General features: G+C 50.3%; 1 protein-coding gene and 1 pseudogene across 4 annotated transcripts in view; both read left to right on the top strand.

The window, feature by feature from the left end:
* Positions 1–25,230, top strand: part of LOC135908127 (very long-chain specific acyl-CoA dehydrogenase, mitochondrial-like) — a 460,653-nt gene that overhangs the window by 125,458 nt on the left and 309,965 nt on the right. The gene's annotated exons all lie outside the window — the stretch shown is intronic.
* LOC139059964 (uncharacterized) lies at positions 19,554–24,716 on the top strand (annotated as a pseudogene).

Here is a 25,230-nt window from a genome sequence, read left to right as displayed (position 1 = left end):
AGTGCTTTTTCCTCTGACTGCATAGAATTTTCTGTTGAAGTATCCAGTACTCCAAAAAAAAAAAACAGATTGTCGCGACGTGAGCGATCTTCCGCGTCATCAATTCGCGCACGAAGCGTGTTCGTGTCAGTTACTACACTCTCAATCTTGTCCTGCAATAAGCTGACATCCTGTTTCCATTCATCAAGGATGGCCGTCTGGCTTTCCACGTGCTGCAGTCTTTGATCGATGTCTTATATAGCATCGGAAACGGTTTTTTGCTGTTGTTTCAGCTCATGAATTGTCTCCGACATAGAATTTTGTACAGATTCCATTCTAATAGATCTTTCATTTAGGTCCCTCACCGTTTTAAGTACTTCAGCAAGGACATCGTCCTTGGATGGGCCAGGATTGCTTTCCACGTCACCACACAGTGAAAGAAACAATGAACAGAACGGGTCACTCAAGGCTTCTGGGCACGGAAGCACGACAATGAAGCGATTACTAGATTTAAAGCAAAGAAATGGCAGTTTGGAAATGTAACTGACCTGCAGGGTGAAAAAAGACAAGTGTGAGGCTGTCATCCTGTCGGTGCCTCCGTGCCCTCTGACTGCCCAGAGAGTGTTGCTTGGCTTTAAGCGTCCCGCTGCTGGCGCTGTCGATGCTGTCGCGGTTGCGCAGTGATGAGCCGAAGATACAAATCCCCGCAGGGGCGTCTGCGCAAGCAGGCGTTTGGTGTGTTGCGACACCACGGACCCGAGCACACGAGGGTTGGACCCTCCCGCGTGTAGCCGTGCGCGGCTTAGCCGTGTCCGGGGAAAAGGGGATCCTGGGGGTTGAGCCAATGCCGGGTGTTTGGACCTTTACGGCCCCTCGGCGGCGGCAACACACCCCTTTGGCCTCGGCTTCACGTAGACGGCACCCCCGGACTGACCCACCCGGGGGAAATCGGCAGTCGCCTTTTCCTGTCCTCCTCTCCAATCTTCGTCTTTCTCTCTCGCCTTTTTCATCTTTCCTGTCTTCTTCTCTCTTCCATTTACTTCCTGTCTCCACGGCGGCAAGGGTTAACCTTGTGTATGTGCCCTCCCTTGGGTATAATATATTAGGTTATAGTGGCAGTGTACGGCTGGCGCCTGTAGCCTTACCCGTTAAGTCCTGCAGCGTCCCCAAGTTGGGCTCCATGGTGGGTGGCCGCCATTGCTGCTGAAAACATTTCAAATTACTATGGGAACACCCGCATTTCCCCGCCTACTTGATCGTCACCCTCAGAAGAGGGGACGCACCGAAGACTTAAGCACTTGTTTCAACCGCACGAAAGAGACCTATCCAAAATACCACGTAGTACACAGTGAGAGCCCTGAAAAACAAGCTAGATTTATTTCTCCATTCACAGTAGCAAAATCTTTGACCGAAGCCTTAGGGGCAGGTTATAAGGTAACGAAAATGGCTAGCGGGGACCTTCTCCTTGAGATCCCTCAGAAACAACAGTACGAAAAGCTTGGCAGTCTTGTGACATTTGGTAACATACCAATATCTATTACACAACACCGAACAATGAACAGCTCACGGGGAGTCGTGTCAGAGGCAGACCTCCTAGCCTTGACAGAAGCTGAACTCTTGGAAGGATGGAAAGAACAAAATGTCACTGAAGTAAAACGTATCATAATTAGACGAGACAACAAGGAAATCCCCACAAAGCATCTTATCCTAACATTTGCATCCAGCACACTTCCAGAAACTATCGAAACAGGATACATCAGATTAAATGTTCGACCATATATCCCCAACCCTAGAAGGTGTTTCAAATGTCAGAGGTTCGGCCATGGCTCGCAGAGCTGCCGTGGTCAAATAACTTGTGCAAAATGTGGAGTGCAGGGCCACCCCTCCGACAACTGCAGTGGCACACCTCACTGTGTGAACTGCAGTGGTGACCATCCCGCTTACTCACGCTCCTGTCCAAACTGGAAGAAAGAAAAAGATATAATCACCCTTAAAGTCAAGGAAAATATTTCGTTTAAGGAAGCCCATCGACCTCCGGGCAGGTGGGCGCAGGGGTTTTGCCTTCCGAGGTGAGACTCTCCCGAAAAACTTCTCGCTCGCAAGAGCGCGTGTCCGGCGCCTCACAAGAGGCAATGGACACAACACCTACCCCCACGGCGCGCCAAGCGCCTAAGGAGCGGCGAGGTTCCCTCGAACGCTTCAAAAAAGGCAAAACCCCGGTTACAGGGCCTCGAAAGAGCTCTGTAATCTAATGCATCACTTCCGTTTCCGTACACACAGCACTAATTTACACTAAATATGGATACACAAATCATACAATGGAACGTCAGAGGTCTTCTTAGAAACCTTGACGATGTACAAGAACTCATCCACAAACACAATCCAAAAGTGCTGTGTTTACAGGAAACACACTTAAAACCAAAACACACAAATTTTCTTCGACAGCACGTCACTTATCGCAAAGATCGCGACGATGCTATCGCATCATCGGGCGGTGTCGCCATTGTAATTCAAAAAAGCATAGCCTGTCAACGGTTGCAGCTACGAACGGCCCTTGAGGCAGTGGCGGTTCGAGTTATTCTGCTAAACAAGCTTATCACTATTTGCTCACTGTATATACCCCCACATTATAAACTAAGCAAACATGAATTTCAGTCCCTTATTGATGAATTGCCAGAACCCTATGCTGTTCTTGGCGATTTCAATGCACATAACTACCTGTGGGGCGACCCTCGTATAGATGCACGAGGACGTCTTGTCGAACAGTTCCTTTTTTCTTCTGGTGCTTGTCTGTTGAATAAAAAAGAACACACATATTACTCTCTTACAAACAGAACCTATTCTTCCATAGATCTTAGCATAGTCTCGCCGTCTCTACTGCCTGAGCTTGAATGGGAAGTTAACGACAACCCTTACGGAAGCGACCACTTCCCTATACTGCTAAGATCTCCAAAAGAAAACGAATATCCACCGCACGCTCCTAGGTGGAAGATTGAGACAGCTGATTGGGAGAAATTTCAATCTCTTACTAGTATATCATGGGCTGAGCTGTCTTCGTTAGGAATTGATGTTGCAGTCGAGTTCTTTACAGCCTTCATAATAGATGCCGCATCAAAATGCATATCCAAAGCGAGTGGTCTGGCATGCAAACGACGTGTACCGTGGTGGAACAGCGAATGTAGGATCGCCCGTACGAATCAGAACAAGGCGTGGGGGTTGCTACGCGCTTCTCCCACTGCAGAGAATCTTATGAACTTTAAGAAAACTAAATCCCAAGGCAGGCGAACCCGCCGACAGGCCAGAAGAGAAAGCTGGCACAAGTTCTTATCGAGTATCAACTCGTTTAGGGATGAGGCCAAAGCCTGGAACAGAGTTAATAGGATTAGAAGGCGGGAAACACATTCACTCCCCCTGGTAAACACACAGGGCGATACACTGCAAGACCAGGCAGACTCACTTGGGGAATATTTTGAGAACGTTTCAAGTCAAACAAATTATACACAATCCTTCCTCAAATACAAACTAACAGAAGAACGTAAGCCATTAACAAGAAAAGGTCGAGAAAATGAGCCTTACAACCGTCCTTTTTGTATTGCCGAATTGAGAGCTGCCTTGAGCGCATGCAACAGCTCCGCACCAGGATCTGATAGAATCATGTATGAAATGCTCAAACACTTACACAATGACACGCAGGTTACACTACTCACACTTTTCAACACCATTTGGGATGCAGGGTACCTTCCAGCTGCATGGAAGGAAGCCATTGTGATCCCTGTTTTGAAACAAGGCAAGGACCCTTCCTCAGTGGCAAGTTACCGCCCGATAGCCCTCACAAGTTGCATTTGTAAGGTGTTCGAAAAAATGATAAATCGGCGACTCATCTTTTTCCTTGAACAGAGCAAAATTCTTGATCCTTATCAGTGCGGCTTCCGAGAAGGACGCTCCACAACTGACCACGTTGTACGTGTAGAAGCAAATATCCGGGACGCATTTGTACACAAACAATTCTTCTTATCCATATTCCTCGATATGGAGAAGGCGTACGATACGACGTGGCGTTACGGAATCCTAAGAGACTTGTTAGAAATGGGTATCCATGGAAATATGCTTAACCTAATAGAAAGCTATCTGTCCAGTCGTACCTTCCGGGTAAAAGTCGGCAATGTACTATCACGACCTTTTATACAAGAAACGGGTGTACCCCAAGGAGGCGTGCTCAGCTGCACACTTTTCATCGTGAAGATGAACACGCTTCGCGCTTCATTACCACCGGCAATCTTCTATTCTGTCTACGTGGACGATATACAAATAGCTTTCAAATCTTGTAACCTCGCAGTCTGCGAGAGGCAGGTACAGCATGGCCTGAACAAAGTCTCAATGTGGGCAGACAATAATGGATTTAAGATCAATCCTAACAAAAGCTCTTGCGTTCTTTTTACAAGAAAGAGAGGAATGATCCCAGATCCTTGCTTAGAACTTTGTGGACAACAAATACCCGTAAACAAAGAGCACAAGTTTCTAGGTGTTATACTAGACTACAGACTCACTTTCGTCCCCCACATTAAACATATTAAAGCAAAATGTCTGAAAACAATGAACCTAATGAAACTTCTATCCCATACATCGTGGGGTAGTGACAGGAAGTGCTTAATTAATCTCTATAAGAGCCTGATCCGTTCACGATTAGATTATGGTGCCGTGATCTACCATTCTGCAGCCCCGAGCGCGCTAAAGATGCTAGATCCGGTCCACCATCTAGGTATCCGTTTAGCCACAGGAGCTTTCAGAACGAGTCCCGTACAAAGTTTATATGCAGAATCGAATGAGTGGTCGCTTCATATCCAGAGAACGTACATCAGCCAAACATATTTACTGAAAGTACACTCAAATCCTGAACATCCCTGTTTTAATACCGTTAATGACGTGACATATGCTACACTCTTTCGCAATCGTCCCTCCGTAAGACAGCCTTTCTCGCTGCGTGTGAGGGAGCTTAGTGAAGAAATGCACGTTCCACTCCTCGAGCTTCCCCTAATGCATCCAACCAAGCTGCTACCTCCTTGGGAGTGGCAGCTCATACAATGTGATATATCTTTCGTGGAAGTCACCAAGCATGCTCCAGAGATTGAAATCCAAATGCATTTCCGCGAACTCCAGTACAAATACTCCTGCACTGAGTTCTACACAGACGCATCGAAGTCACGCGAGGGGGTGTCATATGCAGCCGTCGGTCCATCCTTCTCGGAATCCGATTTACTGCATCCGGAAACTAGTATCTTCACGGCTGAGGCCTACGCAATATTGTCGACCGTGAAGCATATAAGGAAATCAAAACTCGGAAAATCAGTTATATATACGGACTCCCTTAGTGTTGTGAAGTCTTTGATGTCGTTCTGTAAGCACAAAAATCCTATAATAATTGAACTCTATTCCGTCTTATGTAAAGCATATGTATCAAACCAGCATGTGATTATATGTTGGGTGCCTGGCCATAGGGGCATCCAGGGTAATGTTCTAGCGCACCAGATGGCCACATCAATTGCATCACACACTGTTAATTCTACCGCTGCGGTCCCTGTCACAGACCTGAAACCCTTCTTAAGAAGGAAACTGCGAAACTACTGGCAACGATTGTGGGACCTGGAAACAAATAATAAGTTGCATGTAATAAAGCCAAAATTAGGTTTCTGGCCTCCTCTAACAAAGTCACGCCGGACAGATGTCCTATTCTGTCGCCTAAGAATAGGACACACATTTGGCACGCACAACTTTTTACTCACTGGAAACGAGCCTCCAACCTGCGGTAGATGCGGGGAGAGGCTGACCGTCCTCCACGTCCTGCTGGAGTGTCGGGAAGCCGAATATGAAAGAAAGAAGCATTTCCCCCTAGCATACCGGCAGCACATCCCCCTTCATCCTGTCATGTTACTCGGTGCAGAACCGCTCTTTGACACCAACACTGTCCTAGGTTTTCTGAAAGATGTTGTATTACATGTAACTAGCCCATACGTTCGTAGCGCCTCCTCTCTATAGAGGATAGCGCTGTGATAGTTGTTTCGAATAGCACATGCCTCTCTTCCCTTGGGTTCAAGGGTTTTGACGAGGCACTGGTGCCCTTAGAAAATTTTAGCATCTCACATATTTTGTACATTGTATCATTTTTCCCAATACATTCTAGTGTTCATAGTATTCGTCATTAGTCATCGCCATAATTTTATAGCACGTAGATTTTACGCACTTTACAGCGACAATTTTTAGGCCACTTTACAGCCAAGTCACATCTCCATAATACATCGTCAACATCACCACTTGTCATGGCGCTCTTTGGCCAAACCTGGCCCTTGCGCCATTAAACACCACATATCATCATCATCCGAAGATACAAATGGGGTGTCGTTCCAGATGTAGATTTGATGGCGGCTTTGATCCGGGTGAAGTGTGGCGGGAACAGGCTCAGCGAATTTGCCGGCCTCAGAACCATGAACGATAGGTTCGCCATACGAATCCAGTGGAACAGCGTACCGGAAACCGGGGATGAAGGCAGCGAGTAACTGCAGGGTGAAAAAAGTGTGAGGCTGTCATCCTGTCGGTGCCTCCGTGTCATCCTGCAACCGCTGCGGAAGAAACTGTGACCGCTATCGACACGATCATGGGTGGCGACCTTGTAGTTCTGAGAGCACACAGCCGACGCGCGTACCGAGTCAAAACGAAATTATTGTTTGCCGTCACCACTGTGGACGCCATGGTGGCTATTGACGCAGTGCTGGACGGCGAGTATGCAGTTATGAAGGCAGATGGCTGACGTGCATACCAAGTCAAAACGAATTTACCTTTTGCTGCAACCGCTGCGGAAGAAACTGTGACCGCTATCGACATGATCATGGGTGGCGACCTTGTAGTTCTCAAGGCACACAGCCGACGCGCGTACCGAGTCAAAGCGAAACTATTGTTTGGCGTCACCACTGTGGACGCCATGGTGGCTATTGACGCAGTGATGGACGGCGAGTATGCAGTTATGAAGGCACGTGGTTGATGTGCATACCAAGTCAAAACGTATTTACGTTTTGCTGCAACGGCTGCGGAAGAAACTGTGACCGCTATCGATACGATCATGGGCGGCAACCTTGTAGTTCTGAAGGCACGCAGCCGACGCGCGTACCGAGTCAAAGCGAAACTATTGTTTGGCGTCACCACTGTGGACGCCATGGTGGCTATTGACGCAGTGATGGACGGCGAGTATGCAGCTATGAAGGCACATGGCTGATGTGCATACCAAAGTCAAAACGAATTTACGTTTTGCTGCAACCGCTGCGGAAGAAACTGTGACCGCTATCGACACGATCATGGGTGGCGACCTTGTAGTTCTGAAGGCACACAGCCGACGCGCGTACCGAGTCAAAGCGAAACTATTGTTTGGCGTCACTACTGTGGACGCCATGGTGGCTATTGACGCAATGATGGACGGCGAGTACGCAGTTATGAAGGCACATGGTTGATGTGCATACCAAGTCAAAACGTATTTAAGTTTTGCTGCAACGGCTGCGGAAGAAACTGTGACCGCTATCGATACGATCATGGGCGGTAACATTGCAGTTCTGAAGGCACACAGCCGACGCGCGTACCGAGTCAAAACGAAACTATTGTTTGCCGTCACCACTGTGGACGCCATGGTGGCTATTGACGCAGTGCTGGACGGCGAGTACGCAGTTATGAAGGCTGATGTGCATACCAAGTCAAAACGAATTTACGTTTTGCTGCAACCGCTGCGGAAGAAACTGTGACCGCTATCGACACGATCATGGGTGGCGACTATGCAGTTCTGAAGGCACACAGCCGACGCGCTTACCGAGTCAAAACGAAATTATCGTTTGGCGTCACCACTGTGGACGCCATGGTGGCTATTGACGCAGTGATGGACGGCGAGTACGCAGTTATGAAGGCACATGGCTGACGTGCATACCAAGTCAAAACGAATTTACGTTTTGCTGCAACCGCTGCGGAAGAAACTGACCGCTATCAACACGATCATGGGCGGCAACCTTGCAGTTCTGAAGGCACACAGCCGACGCGTGTACCGAGTCAAAACGAAATTATTGTTTTCCGTCATCACTGTGGACTCCATGGTGGCTATTGACGCAGTGATGGACGGTGAGTATGCAGCTATGAAGGCACATGGCTGATGTGCATACCAAGTCAAAACGAATTTACGTTTTGCTGCAACCGCTGCGGAAGAAACTGACCGCTATCGACACGATCATGGGCGGCAACCCTGCACTTCTGAAGGCACACAGCCGACGTGCGTACCGAGACAAAACAAAACGATTGTTTACCGTTACCACTGTGGACGCCATGGTGGCTATTGACGCAGTGATGGACGGCGAGTACGCAGTTATGAAGGCACATGGCTGACGTGCATACCAAGTCAAAACGAATTTACGTTTTGCTTCAACCGCTGCAGAAGAAACTGTGACTGCTATCGACACGATCATGGCCGGCAACCTTGCAGTTCTGAAGGCACACAGCCGACGCGTGTACCGAGTCAAAACGAAATTATTGTTTGCCGTCATCACTGTGGACTCCATGGTGGCTATTGACGCAGTGATGGACGGCGACTATGCAGTTATGAAGGCACATGGCTGATGTGCATACAAATTCAAAACGAATTTACGTTTTGCTGCAACCGCTGCAAATGAAACTGACGGCTATCGACATGATCATGGGCGGCAATCTTGCAGTTCTGAAGGCACACAGCCGACGCGCGTACCGAGTCAAAGCGAAACTATTGTTTGCCGTCACCACTGTGGACGCCATGGTGGCTATTGACGCAGTGATGGACGGCGAGCATGCAGCTATGAAGGCACATGGCTGATGCGCATACAAATTCAAAACGAATTTACGTTTTGCTGCAACCACTGCGCATGAAACTGTGACCGCTATCGACACGATCATGGGCGGCAACCTTGCAGTTCTGAAGGCACACAGCCGACGCGCGTACCGAGTCAAAGCGAAACTATTGTTTGCCGTCACCACTGTGAACGCCATGGTGGCTATTGACGCAGTGATGGACGGCGAGCATGCAGCTATGAAGGCACATGGCTGATGTGCATACCAAGTCAAAACGAATTTACGTTTTGCTGCAACCGCTGCCAATGAAACTGACGGCTATCGACACGATCATGGGCGGCAACCTTGCAGTTCTGAAGGCACACAGCCGACGGGCGTAACGAGACAAAACAAAACGATTGTTTACCGTCACCACTGTGGACGCCATGGTGGCTATTGACGCAGTGATGGACGGCGAGTACGCAGTTATGAAGGCACATGGCTGACGTGCATACCAAGTCAAAACGAATTTACGTTTTGCTGCAACCGCTGCGGAAGAAACTGTGACCACTATCAACACGATCATGGGTGGCAACCTTGCAGTTCTGAAGGCACACAGCCGACGTGCGTACCGAGTCAAAGCGAAACTATTGTTTGCCGTCACCACTGTGGACGCCATGGTGGCTATTGACGCAGTGATGGACGGCGAGCATGCAGCTATGAAGGCACATGGCTGATGTGCATACACATTCAAAACGAATTTACGTTTTGCTGCAACCGCTGCGGAAGAAACTGTGACCACTATCAACACGATCATGGGTGGCAACCTTGCAGTTCTCAAGGCACACAGCCGACGCGCGTACCGAGTCAAAACGAAATATTGTTTGCCGTCACCACTGTGGACTCCATGGTGGCTATTGACGCAGTGATGGACGGCGAGCATGCAGCTATGAAGGCACATGGCTGATGTGCATACAAATTCAAAACGAATTTACGTTTTGCTGCAACCGCTGCGAATGAAACTGTGACCGCTATCGACACGATCATGGGCGGCAACCTTGCAGTTCTGAAGGCACACAGCCGACGCGCGTACCGAGTCAAAGCGAAACTATTGTTTGCCGTCACCACTGTGGACGCCATGGTGGCTATTGACGCAGTGATGGACGGCGAGCATGCAGCTATGAAAGCACATGGCTGATGTGCATACAAATTCAAAACGAATTTACGTTTTCCTGCAACCGCTGCGAATGAAACTGTGACCGCTATCGACACGATCATGGGCGGCAACCGTGCAGTTCTGAAGGCACACAGCCGACGCGCGTACCGAGTCAAAGCGAAACTATTGTTTGCCGTCACCACTGTGGACGCCGTGGTGGCTATTGACGCAGTGATGGACTGCGAGTATGCAGTTATGAAGGCACATGGCTGATGTGTATACCAAGTCAAAACGAATTTATGTTTTGCTGCAACCGCTGCGGAAGAAACTGTGACCGCTATCGACATGATCATGGGCGGCAACCTTGCAGTTCTGAAGGCACACAGCCGACGCGCGTACCGAGTCAAAGCGAAACTATTGTTTGCCGTCACCACTGTAGACGTCATGGTGGCTATTGACGCAGTGATGGACGGCGAGCATGCAGCTATGAAGGCACATGGCTGATGTGCATACAAATTCAAAACGAATTTACGTTTTGCTACAACCGCTGCGAATGAAACGGTGACCGCTATCGACACGATCATGGGCGGCAACCTTGCAGTTCTGAAGGCACACAGCTGACGCGCGTACCGAGTCAAAGCGAAACGATTGTTTGCCGTCACCACTGTGGGCGCCATGGTGGCTATTGACGCAGTGATGGACGGCGAGTATGCAGTTATGAAGGCACATGGCTGATGTGCATGCATCATGCAGTTATGCAGTTATGAAGTCAAAACGAATTTACGTTTTGCTGCAACCGCTGCGAATGAAACTGTGGCCACTATCGACATGATCATGGGCGGCAACCTTGCAGTTCTGAAGGCACACAGCCGACGCGCGTACCGAGTCAAAGCGAAACTATTGTTTGCCGTCACCACTGTGGACGCCATGGTGGCTATTGACGCAGTGATGGACGGCGAGCATGCAGCTATGAAGGCACATGGCTGATGTGCATACCAAGTCAAAACGAATTTACGTTTTGCTGCAACCGCTGCGGAAGAAACTGCGACCGCTATCGACAGGATCATGGGCGGCAACCTTGCAGTTCTGAAGGCACACAGCCGACGCGCGTACCGAGTCAAAGCGAAACTATTGTTTGCCGTCACCACTGTGGACGCCGTGGTGGCTATTGACGCAGTGATGGACGGCGAGCATGCAGCTATGAAGGCACATGGCTGATGTGCATACCAAGTCAAAACGAATTTACGTTTTGCTGCAACCGCTGCGGAAGAAACTGCGACCGCTATCGACAGGATCATGGGCGGCAACCTTGCAGTTCTGAAGGCACACAGCCGACGCGCGTACCGAGTCAAAGCGAAACTATTGTTTGCCGTCACCACTGTGGACGCCGTGGTGGCTATTGACGCAGTGATGGACGGCGAGCATGCAGCTATGAAGGCACATGGCTGATGTGCATACCAAGTCAAAACGAATTTACGTTTTGCTGCAACCGCTGCGGAAGAAACTGCGACCGCTATCGACAGGATCATGGGCGGCAACCTTGCAGTTCTGAAGGCACACAGCCGACGCGCGTACCGAGTCAAAGCGAAACTATTGTTTGCCGTCACCACTGTGGACGCCGTGGTGGCTATTGACGCAGTGATGGACGGCGAGCATGCAGCTATGAAGGCACATGGCTGATGTGCATACCAAGTCAAAACGAATTTATGTTTTGCTGCAACCGCTGCGGAAGAAACTGCGACCGCTATCGACAGGATCATGGGCGGCAACCTTGCAGTTCTGAAGGCACACAGCCGACGCGCGTACCGAGTCAAAGCGAAACTATTGTTTGCCGTCACCACTGTGGACGCCATGGTGGCTATTGACGCAGTGATGGACGGCGAGCATGCAGCTATGAAGGCACATGGCTGATGTGCATACCAAGTCAAAACGAATTTACGTTTTGCTGCAACCGTTGCGAATGAAACTGTGACCGCTATCGACACGATCATGGGCGGCAACCTTGCAGTTCTGAAGGCACACAGCCGACGCGCGTACCGAGTCAAAACGAAACGATTGTTTGCCGTCACCACTGTGGACGCCGTGGTGGCTATTGACGCAGTGATGGACGGCGAGTATGCAGTTATGAAGGCACGTGGCTGATGTGCATACCAAGTCAAAACGAATTTATGTTTTGCTGCAACCGCTGCGGAAGAAACTGCGACCGCTATCGACAGGATCATGGGCGGCAACCTTGCAGTTCTGAAGGCACACAGCCGACGCGCGTACCGAGTCAAAGCGAAACTATTGTTTGCCGTCACCACTGTGGACGCCATGGTGGCTATTGACGCAGTGATGGACGGCGAGCATGCAGCTATGAAGGCACATGGCTGATGTGCATACAAATTCAAAACGAATTTACGTTTTGCTGCAACCGCTGCGAATGAAACTGTGACCGCTATCGACACGATCATGGGCGGCAACCTTGCAGTTCTGAAGGCACACAGCCGACGCGCGTACCGAGTCAAAGGGAAACGATTGTTTGCCGTCACCACTGTGGACGCCATGTGGCTATTGACGCAGTGATGGACGGCGAGTATGCAGTTATGAAGGCACATGGCTGATGTGCATACCAAGTCAAAACGAATTTATGTTTTGCTGCAACCGCTGCGGAAGAAACTGCGACCGCTATCGACAGGATCATGGGCGGCAACTTTGCAGTTCTGAAGGCACACAGCCGACGCGCGTACCGAGTCAAAGGGAAACTATTGTTTGCCGTCACCACTGTGGACGCCATGGTGGCTATTGACGCAGTGATGGACGGCGAGCATGCAGCTATGAAGGCACATGGCTGATGTGCATACAAATTCAAAACGAATTTACGTTTTGCTGCAACCGCTGCGAATGAAACTGTGACCGCTATCGACACGATCATGGGCGGCAACCTTGCAGTTCTGAAGGCACACAGCCGACGCGCGTACCGAGTCAAAACGAAACGATTGTTTGCCGTCACCACTGTGGACGCCGTGGTGGCTATTGACGCAGTGATGGACGGCGAGTATGCAGTTATGAAGGCACATGGCTGATGTGCATACCAAGTCAAAACGAATTTATGTTTTGCTGTAACCGCTGCGAATGAAACTGTGACCGCTATCGACACGATCATGGGCGGCAACCTTGCAGTTCTGAAGGCACACAGCCGACGCGCGTACCGAGTCAAAGCGAAACTATTCTTTGCCGTCACCACTGTGGACGCCATGGTGGCTATTGACGCAGTGATGGACGGCGAGCATGCAGCTATGAAGGCACATGGCTGATGTGCATACAAATTCAAAACGAATTTACGTTTTGCTGCAACCGCTGCGAATGAAACTGTGACCGCTATCGACACGATCATGGGCGGCAACCTTGCAGTTCTGAAGGCACACAGCCGACGCGCGTACCGAGTGAAAACGAAACGATTGTTTGCCGTCACCACTGTGGACGCCGTGGTGGCTATTGACGCAGTGATGGACGGCGAGTATGCAGTTATGAAGGCACATGGCTGATGTGCATACAAATTCAAAACGAATTTACGTTTTGCTGCAACCGCGGCGAATGAAACTGTGACCGCTATCGACACGATCATGCGCGGCAACCTTGCCGTTCTGAAGGCACACAGCCGACGCGCGTACCGAGTCAAAGCGAAACGATTGTTTGCCGTCACCACTGTGGACGCCATGGTGGCTATTGACGCAGTGATGGACGGCGAGCATGCAGCTATGAAGGCACATGGCTGATGTGCATACCAAGTCAAAACGAATTTACGTTTTGCTGCAACCGCTGCGAATGAAACTGTGACCGCTATCGACACGATCATGCGCGGCAACCTTGCCGTTCTGAAGGCACACAGCCGACGCGCGTACCGAGTCAAAGCGAAACGATTGTTTGCCGTCACCACTGTGGACGCCATGGTGGCTATTGACGCAGTGATGGACGGCGAGCATGCAGCTATGAAGGCACCTGGCTGATGTGCATACAAATTCAAAACGAATTTACGTTTTGCTGCAACCGCTGCGAATGAAACTGTGACCGCTATCGACACGATCATGGGCGGCAACCTTGCAGTTCTGAAGGCACACAGCCGACGCGCGTACCGAGTCAAAGCGAAACTATTGTTTGCCGTCACCACTGTGGACGCCATGGTGGCTATTGACGCTGTGATGGACGGCGAGCATGCAGCTATGAAGGCACATGGCTGATGTGCATACAAATTCAAAACGAATATACGTTTTGCTGCAACCGCTGCGGAAGAAACTGTGACCGCCATCGACACGATCATGGGCGGTAACCTTGCAGTTCTGAAGGCACACAGCCGACGCGCGTACCGAGTCAAAGCGAAACTATTGTTTGCCGTCACCACTGTGGACGCCATGGTGGCTATTGACGCAGTGATGGACGGCGAGCATGCAGCTATGAAGGCACCTGGCTGATGTGCATACAAATTCAAAACGAATTTACGTTTTGCTGCAACCGCTGCGAATGAAACTGTGACCGCTATCGACACGATCATGGGCGGCAACCTTGCAGTTCTGAAGGCACACAGCCGACGCGCGTACCGAGTCAAAGCGAAACTATTGTTTGCCGTCACCACTGTGGACGCCATGGTGGCTATTGACGCAGTGATGGACCGCGAGTATGCAGCTATGAAGGCACAAGGCTGATGTGCTGACCAAGTCAAAACGAATATACGTTTTGCTGCAACCGCTGCGGAAGAAACTGTGACCGCCATCGACACGATCATGGGCGGCAACCTTGCAGTTCTGAAGGCACACAGCCGACGCGCGTACCGAGTCAAAGCGAAACTATTGTTTGCCGTCAGCACTGTGGACGCCGTGGTGGCTATTGACGCAGTGATGGACCGAGAGTATGCAGCTATGAAGGCACAAGGCTGATGTGCTGACCAAGTCAAAACGAATATACGTTTTGCTGCAACCGCTGCGGAAGAAACTGTGACCGCCATCGACACGATCATGGGCGGCAACCTTGCAGTTCTGAAGGCACACAGCCGACGCGCGTACCGAGTCAAAGCGAAACTATTGTTTGCCGTCACCACTGTGGACGCCATGGTGGCTATTGACGCAGTGATGGACGGCGAGTATGCCGCTATGAAGGCACATGGCTGATGTGCATACCAAGTCAAAACGAATTTGTTTTGCTGCAACCGCTGCGGAAGAAACTGTGACCGCTATCGACACGATCATGGGCGGCAACCTTGCAGTTCTGAAGGCACACAGCCGACGCGCGTACCGAGTCAAAGCGAAACTATTGTTTGCCGTCACCACTGTGGACGCCGTGGTGGCTATTGACGCAGTGATGGACCGAGAGTATGCAGCTATGAAGGCACAAGGCTGATGTGCTGACCAAGTCAAAACGAATATACGTTTTGCTGCAACCGCTGCGGAAGAAACTGTGACCGCCATCGACACAATCATGGGTGGCAACCTTGCAGTTCTGAAGGCACACAACCGACGCGCGTACCGAGTCAAAACGAAACGATTGTTTGCCGTCACCCCTGTGGACGCCATGGTGGCTATTGACGCAGTGATGGACCGCGAGTATGGAGCTATGAAGGCACAAGGCTGATGTGCATACAAATTCAAAACGAATTTACGTTTTGCTGCACCCGCTGCGAATGAAACTGTGACCGCTATCGACACGATCATGGGCGGCAACCTTGCAGTTCTGAAGGCACACAGCCGACGCGCGTACCGAGTCAAAGCGAAACTATTGTTTGCCGTCACCACTGTGGACGCCATGGTGGCTATTGACGCAGTGATGGACGGCGAGTATGCCGCTATGAAGGCACATGGCTGATGTGCATACCAAGTCAAAACGAATTTATGTTTTGCTGCAACCGCTGCGGAAGAAACTGTGACCGCTATCGACACGATCATGGGCGGCAACCTTGCAGTTCTGAAGGCACACAGCCGACGCGCGTACCGAGTCAAAGCGAAACTATTGTTTGCCGTCACCACTGTGGACGCCGTGGTGGCTATTGACGCAGTGATGGACCGAGAGTATGCAGCTATGAAGGCACATGGCTGATGTGCATACCAAGTCAAAACGAATTTATGTTTTGCTGCAACCGCTGCGGAAGAAACTGTGACCGCTATCGACACGATCATGGGCGGCAACCTTGCAGTTCTGAAGGCACACAGCCGACGCGCGTACCGAGTCAAAGCGAAACTATTGTTTGCCGTCACCACTGTGGACGCCATGGTGGCTATTGACGCAGTGATGGACGGCGAGTATGCCGCTATGAAGGCACATGGCTGATGTGCATACCAAGTCAAAACGAATTTATGTTTTGCTGCAACCGCTGCAGAAGAAACTGTGACCGCTATCGACACGATCATGGGCGGCAACCTTGCAGTTCTGAAGGCACACAGCCGACGCGCGTACGGAGTCAAAGCGAAACTATTGTTTGCCGTCACCACTGTGGACGCCGTGGTGGCTATTGACGCAGTGATGGACCGAGAGTATGCAGCTATGAAGGCACAAGGCTGATGTGCTGACCAAGTCAAAACGAATATACGTTTTGCTGCAACCGCTGCGGAAGAAACTGTGACCGCCATCGACACGATCATGGGCGGCAACCTTGCAGTTCTGAAGGCACACAACCGACGCGCGTACCGAGTCAAAACGAAACGATTGTTTGCCGTCACCCCTGTGGACGCCATGGTGGCTATTGACGCAGTGACGGACGGCGAGTATGCAGCTATGAAGGCACATGGCTGATGTGCATACCAAGTCAAAACGAATTTACGTTTTGCTGCAACCGCTGCGGAAGAAACTGTGACCGCCATCGACACGATCATGGGCGGCAAGCTTGCAGTTCTGAAGGCACACAGCCGACGCGCGTACCGAGTCAAAGCGAAACTATTGTTTGCCGTCACCACTGTGGACGCCATGTGGCTATTGACGCAGTGATGGACGGCGAGTATGCAGTTATGAAGGCACATGGCTGATGTGCATACCAAGTCAAAACGAATTTATGTTTTGCTGCAACCGCTGCGGAAGAAACTGTGACCGCCATCGACACGATCATGGGCGGCAACCTTGCAGTTCTGAAGGCACACAGCCGACGCGCGTACCGAGTCAAAGGGAAACGATTGTTTGCCGTCACCACTGTGGACGCCATGTGGCTATTGACGCAGTGATGGACGGCGAGTATGCAGTTATGAAGGCACATGGCTGATGTGCATACCAAGTCAAAACGAATTTATGTTTTGCTGCAACCGCTGCGGAAGAAACTGTGACCGCCATCGACACGATCATGGGCGGCAACCTTGCAGTTCTGAAGGCACACAACCGACGCGCGTACCGAGTCAAAACGAAACGATTGTTTGCCGTCACCCCTGTGGACGCCATGGTGGCTATTGACGCAGTGATGGACCGCGAGTATGCAGCCATGAAGGCACAAGGCTGATGTGGATACCAAGTCAAAACGAATTTATGTTTTGCTGCAACCGCTGCGGAAGAAACTGTGACCGCCATCGACACGATCATGGGCGGCAACCTTGCAGTTCTGAAGGCACACAACCGACGCGCGTACCGAGTCAAAACGAAACGATTGTTTGCCGTCACCCCTGTGGACGCCATGTGGCTATTGACGCAGTGACGGACGGCGAGTATGCAGCTATGAAGGCACATGGCTGATGTGCATACCAAGTCAAAACGAATTTACGTTTTGCTACAACCGCTGCGGAAGAAACTGTGACCGCCATCGACACGATCATGGGCGGCAACCTTGCAGTTCTGAAGGCACACAGCCGACGCGCGTACCGAGTCAAAGGGAAACGATTGTTTGCCGTCACCACTGTGGACGCCATGTGGCTATTGACGCAGTGATGGACGGCGAGTATGCAGTTATGAAGGCACATGGCTGATGTGCATACCAAGTCAAAACGAATTTATGTTTTGCTGCAACCGCTGCGAATGAAACTGTGACCGCTATCGACACGATCATGGGCGGCAACCTTGCAGTTCTGAAGGCACACAGCCGACGCGCGTACCGACTCAAAGCGAAACTATTGTTTGCCGTCACCACTTTGGACGCCATGGTGGCTATTGACGCAGTGATGGACGGCGAGTATGCAGCTATGAAGGCACAAGGGTTATGTGCATACCAAGTCAAAACGAATTTACGTTTTGCTGCAACCGCTGCGAATGAAACTGTGACCGCTATCGACACGATCATGGGCGGCAACCTTGCAGTTCTGAAGGCACACAGCCGACGTGCGTACCGAGTCAAAGCGAAACTATTGTTTGCCGTCACCACTGTGGACGCCATGGTGGCCATTGACGCAGTGATGGACGGCGAGTATGCAGTTATGAAGGCACATGGCTTATGTGCATACCAAGTCAAAACGAATTTACGTTTTGCTGTAACCGCTTCGAATGAAACTGACCGCTATCGACACGATCATGGGCGGCAACCTTGCAGTTCTCAAGGCACACAGCCGACGCGCGTACCAAGTCAAAGCGAAACTATTGTTTGCCGTCATCACTGTGGACGCCATGGTGGCTATTGACGCAGTGATGGACGGCGAGTACGCAGTTATGAAGGCACATGGCTGACGTGCATACCAAGTCAAAACGAATTTACGTTTTGCTTCAACCGCTGCAGAAGAAACTGTGACTGCTATCGACACGATCATGGCCGGCAACCTTGCAGTTCTGAAGGCACACAGCCGACGCGTGTACCGAGTCAAAACGAAATTATTGTTTGCCGTCATCACTGTGGACTCCATGGTGGCTATTGACGCAGTGATGGACGGCGACTATGCAGTTATGAAGGCACATGGCTGATGTGCATACAAATTCAAAACGAATTTACGTTTTGCTGCAACCGCTGCAAATGAAACTGACGGCTATCGACATGATCATGGGCGGCAATCTTGCAGTTCTGAAGGCACACAGCCGACGCGCGTACCGAGTCAAAGCGAAACTATTGTTTGCCGTCACCACTGTGGACGCCGTGGTGGCTATTGACGCAGTGATGGACGGCGAGTATGCAGTTATGAAGGCACATGGCTGATGTGTATACCAAGTCAAAACGAATTTATGTTTTGCTGCAACCGCTGCGGAAGAAACTGTGACCGCTATCGACACGATCATGGGCGGCAACCTTGCAGTTCTGAAGGCACACAGCCGACGCGCGTACCGAGTCAAAGCGAAACTATTGTTTGCCGTCACCACTGTGGACGCCATGGTGGCTATTGACGCAGTGATGGACGGCGAGCATGCAGCTATGAAGGCACATGGCTGATGTGCATACAAATTCAAAACGAATTTACGTTTTGCTGCAACCGCTGCGAATGAAACTGTGACCGCTATCGACACGATCATGGGCGGCAACCTTGCAGTTCTGAAGGCACACAGCCGACGCGCGTACCGAGTCAAAGCGAAACGATTGTTTGCCGTCACCACTGTGGGCGCCATGGTGGCTATTGACGCAGTGATGGACGGCGAGTATGCAGTTATGAAGGCACATGGCTGATGTGCATACCAAGTCAAAACGAATTTACGTTTTGCTGCAACCGCTGCCAATGAAACTGTGACCGCTATCGACATGATCATGGGCGGCAACCTTGCAGTTCTGAAGGCACACAGCCGACGCGCGTACCGAGTCAAAGCGAAACTATTGTTTGCCGTCACCACTGTGGACGCCATGGTGGCTATTGACACAGTGATGGACGGCGAGTATGCAGCTATGAAGGCACATGGCGGATGTGCATACCAAGTCAAAACGAATTTACGTTTTGCTGCAACCGCTGCGGAAGAAACTGTGACCGCTATCGGCACGATCATAGGTGGCGACCTAGCACTTCTGAAGGCACACAGCCAACACGTGCACCGATTGAAAAAGAAGATGCACGTGGCTGATGTGCATACCTAGTTCAAATGAATGTGCGTTTTGCTGCAACCACTGTGGAAGAAACCGTGACTGCTATCAACACAATCGTGGACGGCCGCCTTGCAGTTCTGAAGGCACAGAGCTAACACGTGCACCGATTGAAAAAGAAGCGGTTGTTTGCCGTCACCACTGTGGACCTTGGTGGCTATCGACATAGTGATGGATGGCGACTATGCAGTGACTATGCAGACTATGACTATGCTATGAAGGCATCGGCCTATAGGGGTGTGTTGCGCGGCAGTACTTGCAAGAATAAAGGCTTTAAATTCACAAATACGAATGAAGTGTTCCAGTGTAATTGTCAATCATATTTGATTTTCACTGATGACTATGGCGATCCGAACTGTGCTGCTTTGTTTCAGTTGGATGCTAGCGCCATTTTTGCTCCTTTGTATTGCATATTTACGGCGCTCACCAAGCTCCGAAAGTTGTCCGAATTCACCCAGGTGTCGCCGTCCAAGTTAACCCTTTGAGGGTCGATTTTTTTCGTGATATGCGACTACCCAGGGTCGAGTTTTTTTTTATTGCAGATTCCAATTCTTGGGGACTTATTTCATTTCGAAAAAACCATACCGCAATATTGCTAGGGTGACCGTAAAGTAAGAAAATAATATTTTGCGTTGGTAAATATGTACTCTTCATGAATAACGACAACAAAAAAGGAAATAAAGTTATAATAATTAAAAATTTCATGCATTATTGTACACATATTTCAAGGCCTTGAAAATGCGCACACGAGAATATTTCGCAAGACTCAAATGTTGCTCCTATTGCACTAATATGTACATCCATAGCGTAATCGAACTGCGTAGGTGTGCGCACTCAAGAAAACTGTGTGGTTGTGTGCCCGTCAAAAAAGCACAACGTGTGACAAACTTCCGCTAATCTACATCTTATCGCCAACCAAAGGACATTAGTTTTCGCTAGTGTCAAAAAAAAAATAGAAGCAATGGAAATGCATGCATGGTGGCATCCTTCCTATGCGCGCCCTTGTGAGCATCCTTTGAGCGATTAGCAACGAGATAACCATCAGTGTTGCAAGCACAAGAAGCGCAAACCGCCTTTGGAAGAAACCCAAACCGCCGCCCGCCCGTGCACGCGTGCGTGCGTCTATTTGTCGTACAAGAATCCCTCACGTTACCTGATCCTAGGTGCCTAGGAACAGCATTGTTTAGAGATTTTTGAGAAGACGCGATGCTGGCGTACTTCACGTACGCAAACGTGAAAAGCCTACGTACCTTACGTGCACGCCATCTGAAACGCTTTTAGCTACACGTACGCGACGTGCGCCAAGAGGGACCACGTAACTCCATCTATCGGGAAATGTGAACACGGCGGTGGCCAATTCAATCCTGTCGCCGTGTTCCGATGCAAGCGGTCAGCGCGCGCACGGCCCGCTATTGCTTGTTCGTGATCTTGCGGAACTCTCCCCCGCGAAGCTGTCTACGTGCGCAAGAAACGCACGCAAAGAATCTCACGTACGTCCGTGAGACGCGCGCGCGCCCGCTACGTTGTACGCATGCGCACTGCTCACACGTAGAAGCTGTACGTACGCAAAGCCTCTACGTACGTGCTACTAAAACTAGACAGTAGACAGCTTTTTAGTTACACTTACGTAGAGGCTTTGCGTACGTAGAGCTTCTACGTGTGGTGTGAGCAGTGCGCATGCGTACAACGTAGCGGTCGCGCGCGCGTCTCTCGGACGTACGTGAGATTCAATTCTTTGCGTGCGTTTCTTGCGCACGTAGACAGCTTCGCGCGGGAGTTCCGCAAGATCACGAACAAGCGATAGCGGGCCGTGCGCGCGCAGACCGCTTGCATCGAAACACGGCGACAGGATTGAATTGGCCACCGCCGTGTTCACATTTCCCGATAGATGGAGTTACGTGGTCCCTCTTGGCGCACGTCGCGTACGTGTAGCTAAAAGCGTTTCAGATGGCGTGCACGTAAGGTACGTAGGCTTTTCACGTTTGCGTACGTGAACCCTCTACGTACGTGTAACTAAAACTGTCTACTGTCTGATATTGAACAACGCGCGGTGCAAAGAACGATCACGCCGAGGACGAACACGCCACGGCGTCGCTCGGCGCCAGTAAAGCCCCTCCATACACTTTTCCCTCGACCAGGCGGCGGTGACGCGTGGATGCAGGGACTTCTAAATTATTGAGGGATCTTAGGGGCTTTAGTCGCAACAGAAAGAGCATTTCTTCACATGGAGGATTTGTTCAGCTTCAAATCTGCCGCCTTCCCGGCCTCTTCCGAACGAAAACAAACGCAGAAAAGCAATAGTTTCAAGGTCTCGCGGAGGTTCCTGATTGGCGGCGTGCGCCACGTGACAGCCGCGCGTGGCCCCGTTGGTCTCCGGAGCGGTTGCCACTAGCAACGGCGGGCGAAGTGCCGCGCGTCGTCTGCTCTTCCTGCAGCTACTTTCTCCATCGCCCGTATCACGAGCCTCTCCATAGTTTCGGTAGCGGCTCCGAAGCTCAGTGGCGTAGTTTCGCGTTGGATCTCGGCTGTGATGATGGATCGGCGATGGTGTAAGAAGAAATACAAAACTTCGCATCAATTTCGCAGCCGTAAGCGCAAGTCTCCGATGCCCAAAAGTAAAGCGTCGTCAACAGCTTCCAGTGCTGATTCTGCTGACGTTCAGTGCGGCGCGGACATCGCGGACACAAAGCAGCAGTTCCCTCAATGTATGGATGCCTCGGACCCGCAACCAAGCACCTCGCGCGCCGACGACTGGGCGACGCCGACGACGTATCTTAATGCGTGCCGGCGACTCAGACCCCCGACGACGCACCCCGCGTGCCGACGACTCAGACCCGCGACCAAGCACTTCAGGCGCAGATGTCTCGGATCCGCGACCAAGGACCAAGCACCTCGCGCGCCGACGACTCGGACCCGCGACCAAGCACCTCGTGCGTGGATGAAACGCAGTCGAGATTCGGCAGTACAATTCACGCTCACTTGGAAACCTCACTACATATCGATAGAAGCTTCAGAAGAACTTCAGTTTGGCCTAGTTGGTATTTACTGCAAATCATATTGACCGCAAAAAAGACGGGGACAGAGGAAGAAAACACATGAACACATAAAGTTACCGCCCGTGCTGTTTATGTGTTTTCTTCCTCTGTCCCCGTCTTTTTGGCGGTCAATATGATTTGCGATAGAAGCTTCTCGTGGGCGAGCCGAGACAGTGCAAGCTTCACTCAGTTCTGTTTCGGCGACCGAGAAAAAAATGAAGCTCACAGGTGAGAGAGGAAGTTGTGCCGATGTGGAACTGGCGGATGAGTTTTTGGTTGTGCAGGTCACAGCATTGAATGCTTTGTACAAGAATGCCTTGTGCCAAGAATGCTCTCAGCCAGGACTGACTGTTCATTTGGGAACAAGGCATGGACTGGCTGCACGAATGCTACTGACCTGCAATGCCTGCGGCATTGTTGCAAGGGACTGGTCATCGCCGCGAGTCGAGGGTGGTAAGGCTTTTGACGTGAATATGCGTGCAATGCAAGCAATTAAAACCACCGGCAGAGGGGCAACTGCACTGACTGACTTTTGGTCAGTAATGAACGTTTCACACAGAGGCTTGCACCATAAGACATTCCAAACACATCTGAAATCAAAATTCAGGCCTGCTGGTGAGATGGCTGCGGAAGTCTCTTTTCTGATGCTGTGGCAGCCGTGCGGAAAGTTTACATTGAAATGGACCTGGCATTCACAAAAAATGTGACGGTAGTCTACGATGGGACATGGATGACGTGTGGTCATGCATCCCATATTGGTGTGGGCACAATAATTGAATTTTACACTGGTCTGGTGCTTGACTGCATTGTGCTCTCGAACAGATGCCATGGATGCACGCTTGGCCCGAAAGAAAGCGATGAAGGCTACAGTGAATGGAAAGAGAATCACGTGTGCCAAAAGAACACCGATGCAAACTCAAGCCAAGTGGAGGTCGAGCCAGCGTTGATCTTGTTCAGATGGTCACTGGAACGGAATGACCTCCGCTGCACATCTATTGTTTGAGATGGGGATAGCCGTACTTTCCAGGCCCTTTGTGAAGACAAGGCTTATGGTTTCATTACATTCAACAAAGAGGACTGTATCAATCACGTGAAAAAGTGGATGGGTACAGCCCTGCGAACACTTGTCTCAAAAAGCAGAAGTAAACCAATTGGAGGGAAGGGTGGCCTGACCCAAGACCTAATCAAAATGTTCACCAATTATTATGGCATGGCCATACGTAACAATAGTGGAGTAGATGATATGCAAAGGGCCATAATGGCAACCTTCTATCATATCACTTCAACAGATAAAGACCCTCATCATGAGCTCTGCCCTCCAGGAGCCCTGAGCTGGTGCAGACACTGGGCTGCAGAAGCTGAAGGTAAAGCTCCGCCAGAACACAAGTACAAATTGGCTACACATGTTTCAGCTGCGTTGCTGCCTGTGTATCAACGCCTCTCGGATCCTCAGCTGCTCAGCCGTTGCCAAGGCAAGAAGGCTCAGAATGCAGCCGAGAGTCTCCACTCTGTCATTTGGTCAATTCTACCAAAATAGCAAAATGCTTCATTGATCGCAGCGGAGACAGCTGTCAATGAGGCATTCTGCAAGTACAACGCCGGAACGCTTCGTGCATACAGACAGTTTTGTGCCTCGCTTGGCATGAAGCAAGGAAATCATTCCCTTCAAAAAGCAGCAGAAAAGGATGCCCTACGGAAAAAAAAGGCATCGAGACAACATCAGATGAAAGGCCACATGCCCAAGAAGCCCCGCTGTGCTAAGGACACCAAGGAATACAATCCTGGTGCATTTTAGAAGAGTGGAGGCAAGGCAAAACTTTGAAGGCCTTTTTCTCAAAACTGTGTTTTTGCCTTTCTGCTCAGTTTGCGGAGCTAATTTCTGTGTTACCATTCGGCCTATTCAGAGTGTTTTTTTTTTTGTCTTGTTCCTTGGGCTACAGTGCAGGTCGTGACATTCTTGCTTTTAGGCCTTGGCGTTTTATAAATTTATGATGTGGCTATTCATTTACCCCGAAAGTGTGCTTGATACAAAGGTAACATAAAAAATGACACTCCAAAAATTTGTGTCAAAAAAAAAGAAGCAAGAATGTCAACCTTCAACGTGCATTTAGCTATGCAGTCAGTACTTAACAAGCCTTCTATCACATTTTTTAGGTTCCCCAAGCTCTTCACAAAGTTTGAGGTTGAAACATTCTGCTGAATCAAATTTAATAAAATGTTCTCATGGTATCACTCTGAAACTTTTATGGAAGCATCAGGGAGACATTCTAAACATTTGTGTCAGTTTTCATCAAAATCCATGAAGAAAT

The sequence above is a fragment of the Dermacentor albipictus genome, chromosome 1 (assembly GCF_038994185.2).
Source record: "Dermacentor albipictus isolate Rhodes 1998 colony chromosome 1, USDA_Dalb.pri_finalv2, whole genome shotgun sequence".
In the NCBI taxonomy this organism is placed as follows: domain Eukaryota; kingdom Metazoa; phylum Arthropoda; class Arachnida; order Ixodida; family Ixodidae; genus Dermacentor; species Dermacentor albipictus.
Note: the sequence above shows the minus strand (reverse complement) of the source record. Positions and strands in the feature narration are given on the sequence as shown.